This window comes from Pinus tabuliformis, chromosome 5_2 (genome assembly GCF_031772625.1).
Source record: "Pinus tabuliformis cultivar Carrire ecotype Pingquan chromosome 5_2, CPIR1, whole genome shotgun sequence".
Lineage (NCBI taxonomy): Eukaryota > Viridiplantae > Streptophyta > Pinopsida > Pinales > Pinaceae > Pinus > Pinus tabuliformis.
Window position 1 is genome coordinate 696,390,066 of NC_142306.1, and position 8,368 is coordinate 696,398,433.

The 8,368-nt window shown below is 38.0% G+C and overlaps 1 long non-coding RNA gene across 1 annotated transcript; it reads right to left on the reverse strand.

Moving 5' to 3' along the window:
* Window positions 1-1,748: 1,748 nt before the first annotated feature.
* LOC149161028 (uncharacterized) lies at window positions 1,749-2,671 on the reverse strand. The gene is made up of 3 exons (XR_016261491.1): window positions 2,380-2,671; window positions 2,086-2,281; window positions 1,749-1,998 (listed from the first exon to the last, which is right to left on the reverse strand). It is a non-coding gene; the product is annotated as an uncharacterized LOC149161028 (long non-coding RNA).
* Between the last annotated feature and the right edge of the window lie 5,697 nt (window positions 2,672-8,368).

An 8,368-nucleotide genomic window follows, 5' to 3' on the forward strand; every position in this document is an offset into this window, starting at 1 on the left:
GTTACCTAATGAAATAAATGAATCAGTTTTTCTGCCAAGTCTGGAGTTACTTCTGGTCTGACATACTTGATTCTTAGGAATAGTAGGTAGATGTGCTTCGAATCTGACAAGGGATTATTTACCTTATTTCTTTGGAATAATAAGTAGAGGGATTATTTCCCTTGATTATTTGGAATAATAGGTAGGACGTAGATGTTGTTAGCCGTGATGACTTCTAACTTTTAGGAATTGATTTATTAACTACTGCCGTTAAGTAAATGTTGTTTTAAAGTTGTGGGCCGATATGGCTAAAACAAGAATAAGTATATGGGAATATATGTTTTGATTTTGTTTTCATGATATAACATTTTAGTTTTGAACCATGGTTAAGAAGTAATGTTAGAGTAAGCTTAAGCTTACCCTAGGTAGTTGGATAGTTGTGTAGTTGTGGGTGAGGTAGTTACCTATCCAAACTCCATGGAAATAAAAACCTCCAAAAAATACCAAGAAGATATAATGAACCTAGGAGAGAAGGTACAAAGAAGAAAGACTTTAGAGTGGAGTCTATATGGAGTTGTGAGCTCACACTGATGATTTATGGCTAAGTCTGGTAGTGACCAGATAGCTTGAAAGAAACTTTAAAACAGTGTTGAGAGAAGCTGCTTTGGGGTAAAGCTAGCTTGGGGGAGGTGCACTGAAAAGACTAACCTCACGGTTTGGAAGAAAATTTCTCATCCTGGTAGTTTGTAGTTCACATGAAAGGAAAGACTCAGATAAGTTTCTATTTCTGCGAAAATATTATGTTCTCTGGTCAGTTATAGACTTAAGTTTCTGCTGTTTAATTAGCGCAAATGAAGGTGTGTTCATTTAAAGTATTACATGGAATCTGTATGGTAGTATCTAAACTAAAGTAGCGATAATCATGTAATATTTAGGAATGTAAGAGTTATAATTATACTGTGAACAAAAAACAGGGTTGAGGAAAGAAAGTCGACTGTAGGAGACAATTGTTGCTGCACAATAAGATTTTACCACAATTCGAGTCAATAAGCTCATCAATGTTCAAAACAAGGGAAGTTCGTGGTGCTAGGGAACACGAAGTTGCATTTAGGTTTAATCGTTTAATTTTGTAGCAACTCTTATTTCAGACCCTATATCATTTTAAATGCGGCCTAACATGACCATTCTATACCCAGAGCATATTGATCTCCGTTTCTTTTTCAATGGCAGTGACATGACGGCATGTTATATCAGGTATCGAGTGGCCATATCAGACCACATTTAAAATGCTATAGGGTCTGAATGTCACGACTAGCAGAGCAAGGGTTAGTTTCCGAGGCACCAGAGGGGATTGGTAAACTAGAACAATCCCTTCACTGCTCGGCTGGAAGAATTAAACTAATACAGTACCATAAAAACAAACTATACAATTCCGGTACAGTTTAAATGTTTAATACCAAGTAAATACACATGAAACCAAAAGTAACAGGAAGCAAGGAAAATGAAACAGTAACATATGCAACTAGTTGAAATCATGATTAAGACTCTGCCGAGTTATCAAACCATAATGAATTTTATGATCATACACTAATAAAACTACCCAAAGATTCGTATTCACCGCAACTTATCAAATAAACCATATCAAGAGTTTTTGTTACTCAATACATACATACATATATAAAATTTAAAACAGAGATTAAAATCCATGACAGAGTCGATTATAGTGAAATGACAAAATTCCTAAAATGACAATTCCAATCGGCTTTTCCATTAAAAGTCTAGTCTCATACATCAAACCGGCAGTATTGGAAACCCCAGCCGTTCCAGCCATGGGATAATTAATTTGAGAATGAAAACGGGAAACCGAGATATATTAACATGAATTTCCAAAACTTGCTAACAGGGGTTCCTTTCCCAATGGAAGTCTTCGAACACACTTGGAGAGAGAAGGAAGTCGGTCATTAAGCTAGACAAGGGTTGACTCACAGAAGTAGTAACCGAGACAAGATTAGAGTGTACCTGCACCACAAGATCCAAAGTGATTAAAAGAACCATCATGGCATGCCCTTAAATTAAAAAAAAAATATTTATTGACACTCTTCTTACCTTTAGAGGAACCAAGTGGAAGTAACCCTAGCTGGTTGGGGTTCACTTGTAAAAGAAAAACCACCACTGCTCACTTTTAAGAACTCAAATATAGAAGAAACCACTAAAACCCAACAAAGGGGTAGAAACCGAACTGGACCTTTGAAACCCTCGACCTAGAACGTTGTTTGTAGCTGTGCGTCTGAGCCATGCGTTCCTGCAATGAAAGGAATTAAGTTTATGTGCAATGAAAATTTACGGCGAAACAAAGAACAAAGTGACAAACATCAACTATTTTCAAAACCCTAACTCCACCTCGAATGCGATTGTGCGTAATTCCAATCTTGTTGTGCCGGTTGAAGTTTCAAGCCTCATTCTATGGTCTATGCGACATAATGATCAAACCCTGAAGTTGTAAATCCAGAACGATACCCTAGATGCAAACAAAGCTCTGGAAACAAAAGTGCTAATGGCGCCGAGTGAGAGGGGGAGGTAGGGAGTTAGTTACTCTCGAACTGTCCAAATAGATCCTCACCGTCGGATTCATGCACCCGCTAGAAGCCGTAGATCCAGATACAGATCCTGAGAAAGGGCTTCTAAGTGGATGACCTCGATTCATCCTCAAGATGTTTCCAAAATTAAATACACCGCTAAAATATTTATGTGTCGAAAAACTGTGTTAATAAAAAATAATCAAATTCCAAGTTTGTTCAGAAGGCTGAAGGTGTTTGTCAAATAGGTAGAGTGTTTCAAAAACACATATGTATAAATGTGATGGTCAAACCTTTGTGAGAAAAGAACATTATGCCATAGAAGTCAATACAATAAGTTATGAACTCAACTCTGAAACAAAAGTTAAAACATGTATATACTAGTTAAATTATATGTCTATGAAGAGAGATACTATGTGAAAATGTTAATTTTTTTATTCCTTGTAAAATGTTTGTCTTGGCTTTAGAGGATGTGACAATAGCAGATGTAGCTCGTACAGTGAATCACTTGAAAAAAATTCTCTCGAATAACTTTTGGGTTGCTCGAGGGGTCTAGAGTTTGGGCTAGAATATCTTCTATTAAGATTTCCTTCTTATTTGGGTTCAAATCTCATGCTATCCTTTTTATTTGGGTTCAAATCTCATGCTATGACACGTTTGTCTATAAGACCATTATATATCTTGATTCTTCTTCGGAACAATAAATAGATAGATATTGTTCATAAATAGATAGATGTTGCTCGTGAACCCAATTGGTACCAACCGTGGACCACTGAGTTTGGGTTCTGAATGACTCTCGACTTGATCTAGAGTTCAGGCTTGAATAAGCCAACATGAGCTTTAAGGTGGGGCCAGGCCCAAATTCCTTCTAGCGGTCGAATTGATGGACTTCCCTCGACTTCGCCGTTAACTAATTGGATTTCTAGATCCCCTCCCCATGACTGCGAACTGACTAGTTAACATCTAATTCTGATTTCTTGAGCCTACCTTTGGCTTAGAACTGATTTTGTTCTGGATGATTTCCCTAATCAAGTGAGCCCCTAGTCTTTAGCCCCAATTCAATTTCTTCATTGTGGTTCCTCATTCGTCTCATGGACTCTCACAAGCCCCCTTTTCAACGTTGTCAAACTACATGGAGGTGCCTTGACACTAGCCCCAAGGTCGCGGTCCAATGTCTATCTATCTAGATTTGGTCCCCCGGTCTAATCCATCTCAGGACTATGTACCTCTGAGAGATGCTTTCTAATCCCTCTCAAGACTATGTACCTCTGAAAGCCGCAATCTAATCCCTCTAAAAACTATGTACCTCTGAGAGTTTCTCCAAGCATATTTTCTTCTATTAAAAAGAAATCCTATATTCTCCACACTCCAAAATTGCAACAACAATGTGTTTCTAAAGTAGCCAGGTCAAAATCATCTTTTCTCTAAAGAAGGTGTAATTTCAAGTTCCTAAACATTCAGGTTCGACTTGTTGGTGAAATAGAAGGAAAAATAGGAAAGAATTACACACATTCAGTTATATATTGACCAAGAAAACACCATAACTAACTGGAAACCAAACACACACATAGACACAGGATTTACGTGGTAAAACCTCGACAATGTGTCAAGGAAACATCCACAGGGCAAGGGATTAGAATATATTAAATCAACAATGATTCTCCACACATTACATTTCATGGGCATTCACCAGTTTTATATCATCGACCTTCGTTACATAACTGACAATTCGGTATAAAACTGACTAATTACATTTTACCCAAAATTACTAATTCATTGTCAAACTAACAAACTCCACCTTGACAACAATTTTCCTAATCCCTTGCTCATGCCAATTCATCATTTTTTTTGCAAGCCAAGAGAAGCTAAACACCAACGCAGCTTCTCTATTGTAACTGGCTTTGTGAACATGTCTGCACAATTCTCTCGCGTATGGACCTTTTGAAGAGCTACTTTTCCACCATCGATCACATGTCTCAGAAAATGATACCTTACATCAATATGCTTGGTTCTGTTGTGATAAGCAGGATTTGTAGCCAAGTGAATAGCGCTTTGACTGTCACAAAGTACATTCACTTTCTCCTGCGTCCTTCCAATCTCATCGAGCAGACCCTTTAACCAGATTGCTTCTTTACTGGCATCTAAAGCAGCTATATATTCAGCTTCGGTAGTGGACAACGCAACTATTTCTTGAAGCTTTGACATCCAACTAATTGCTCCACCTGCAAGAGTAAAGACATAACCTGTAGTAGATCTTCTTTTGTCCAAATCACCTGCATAGTCAGCATCTACATATCCGCAGACTGATCCTTCACTACCATTAAAGACGATGCAATGGTCACTTGTGCCTCTTAGATATCAAAGCACCCATTTCACTGCTTGCTAATGTTCTTTTCCTGGATTTTCCATGAACCTGCTGACAACCCCAACTGCATATGAAATGTCAGGTCTTGTAGATACCATCGCATATATTAAGTTGCCTATAACATTTGCATGTGGTACATGAGACATATACTGCTTTTCTTCATCAGCTCTAGGACTCAAAACCGAAGAAAGCTTAAAATGGGAAGCTAGTGGAACATTAACAGGTTTCACATTATTCATTGAGAACTTTTCAAGTACTTTCTCTACATACTTCTGCTGTGATAACCAAAGCTTACCATTTTTCCTGTCTCTATGTATCTCCATGCCCAAGATATGTTTTGCTGCTCCAAGATCCTTCATATCAAACATCCTAGAGAGTTGAGCCTTTAACCTGTTGATCTCTTCCATGCTTTTGCTTGCAATAAGCATATCGTCAACATACAAAGCTAAGATAATGAATATGCCATTGAAACTTTTGAAGTACACACAATGATCATACTCACTTCTTATAAAGTTCTGGCTCACCATGAAGGAATCTTGTACCATTGTCTGGGAGACTGCCTCAGACCATACAATGATTTCCTGAGCTTGCAAACTAATCTTCTGCTGCGACCTCGTACAAAACCTTCTGGTTGTTCCATATATATCTCTTCGTTCAAATCACCATGTAGAAAAGCTGTTTTAACATCTAACTATTCTAACTCAAGGTTAAGCAACACAATTAGTTCCAACACAATACGAATAGAAACAAGTTTTACAACTGGAGAAAAAATCTCATGAAAGTCTACACCTTCTACCTGAGAATACCCTTTTGCTACCAGTCTCACCTTATACCTTTCGATACTTCCATCAACTTTCCATTTCAGCTTGAAGACCCATTTGCATCCAACAACACTTCTCCCTTCAGGAAGCTCTACAAGATCTCAGGTATTGTTCTTGGCTAAGGAGTCCATTTCTTCTTCCATAGCCATTTTCCATTTCTCGCTATCTGTATCATCTACTGCTTCTTGATAACAAGAAGGTTCCCCATCTTCAGTAATCAAAGCAAAAGATGAAGCAGAATCTTTATACCTTTTGGGAGTTTTCCTTTCCCTTGTAGACCTTCTAAGAGCGACTAGTTGCTGAACTGGTTCAGAAACTTGCACTGGTTCAGAAGCTTCATTGGCTTCCTTTGTGTCTTCAACACCTTTTTCTCCAGAAGTCTCTCCTTCCTTTCGACTGTCACCGAAAGGTCTAGCCTCCAACTGAACTCGTTGATTCAGCGATACTTGTTCATGTTCAATTCTTTCAACATTTGATTTTAACAGAGAGGATTCATCAAATGTTACATCTCTACTAATGACTATCTTCCGCAATGTAGGATCCCACAACCTATATCCTTTCACTGCATAGTCATACCCAACAAAGACATAACATTTCGCCTTTGGATCTAATTTTGAACGCTGATTTTTCGGAATAAGAGAATAAGCATCACAACCAAATATCCTCAAATGTGAATAGTCACAAGACTGACCTGTCCAAACTTCTTCAGGAATTTTACAATCAATTGCTACTGAAGGTGATCAAACTTCTTCAAAAATTTTACAATCAATTGCTACTGAAGGTGATCTGTTAACTAAATAACAAGCAGTAGATACTGCTTCTGCCCACAACTCCTTTTGCAAGTTAGCATTGCTGATCATGCTTCTGGCTCTTTCCATAAGAGTCTGATTCATACGGTCAGCAACACTATTTTGCTGAGGAGTATAAACAACAGTTTTGTGTCTAACAATTCCCTCATCCTTACAGTATTGTTCAAATTCAATTGAAGTGAACTCACCACCATTGTCAGTTCTTAGAAATTTAATAGATTTGCCTGTTCTTTTCTCTATCATTACTTTAAATTGTTTAAAGACATTTAATACATTAGCTTTCCTTTTTAGCATATAGAGCCAAACTTTACGAGAGTAATCATCAATAAACGTTAAAAAATACAATGCACCTCCATATGACACAATAGGGGATGGTCCCCACAGATCAGAATGAATATAGTCTAAAACATCTTTACTATTATGATTTCCAACTTTAAATCTCTATTTACATTGTTTTGCATACACACAATGTTTACAGAAATCTAACTTCAAGGATTTCAAGATCGGGAAGAGATTTACGTTTCATCAGTATATGAAGACCTTTCTCGCTCATATGACCCAATCGCTGATGCCACGGACGAGTACCTGCTTCTTCCTTTTCTGACGCAACCGCTGCTTCACTGACCTGAGTACTTCCTTTTAACCTATAAATATTTCTGACCTTTTCTGCCTTCATAACCACAAGGGCTCCTTTAAAGACTTTCAAGACACCATCCTGACCCGTAAACTTATAACCATCTGAATCCAACACTCCCAAAGAAATCAAAATTTTCTTCAAATCAGGTACATGTCTAACACTAGTTAATGTTCTAACTATGTTATCATACATCTTAATTCTGATATCTCCCATCCCAACAATCTGACATGACACATTGCTACCCATAAACACAGAACTACCGTTTACATTTTTATACGAAGTAAACCAATTTCTATGTGGGCACATGTGATGCGAAGCACCAGAGTCTAACAGCCAACTATCTAAACCCTGAGAGACATTACATTCAGGTGAAGTTTCATCTATCATACATAATTCTTCAGCAGATAAAACTTCGTCTATCATACCTGAATCGACCTGATTCGCTTCCTTCTTCGGGTTTTCGGATTCCTTTCGTTTCCAACAGTCCTTCTTCAAGTGTCCAATTTTACCGCAGTTCCAACATTTTGCCTTACACTTCTTTCCCTTCGATTTCGATCTGGAAGACCCCCTTGGTTTTTCTCCTCTTTCCTTTGAGCGTCCTCTAGCGACCATGGCTTCTGATGCAACTGTTTCAGTGCTAGATTTCCTTCGTACTTCTTCAGATAGGAGAGCTCCCACCACTGATTCAAACTTCAAAGAATCAACAGTGCTCAAGCTGATTTAAGTTACGAAGTGATCCCATGATTTAGGCAGAGAACACAACAAGGTTATGGTTTTATCTTCTTCCTGTATTTTGACTTCCATATCTGTTAATTGACATATTAGTGTATTAAAAACATTCAAATGTCCTGCAACGTTTGAACCTTCTCTCATTCGAAGACTGTATAACTGTCTTTTCAGATAAATTCTGTTGGTTAATGACTTTGTCATATAGAGGTTTTCAAGTTTTTCCCACAATCTTGACGTTGTAGTCTCTTCAACAATATTGAAGAGAACTTCATCCGCTAGGCATAACCGGATGGTACTGAGAGCTCGGGCGTCCAAGTCCTCCCAGTCTGAAGTAGTCATGGTAGCAGGTTTCTTAGTTGCCCCATCCAATGCCTTGTGCAATCCTTGTTGCACAAGCAAATCCCTAACCTTCAGTTTCCAAAGAGCAAAATTGCTCTTTCCGGTGAATTTCT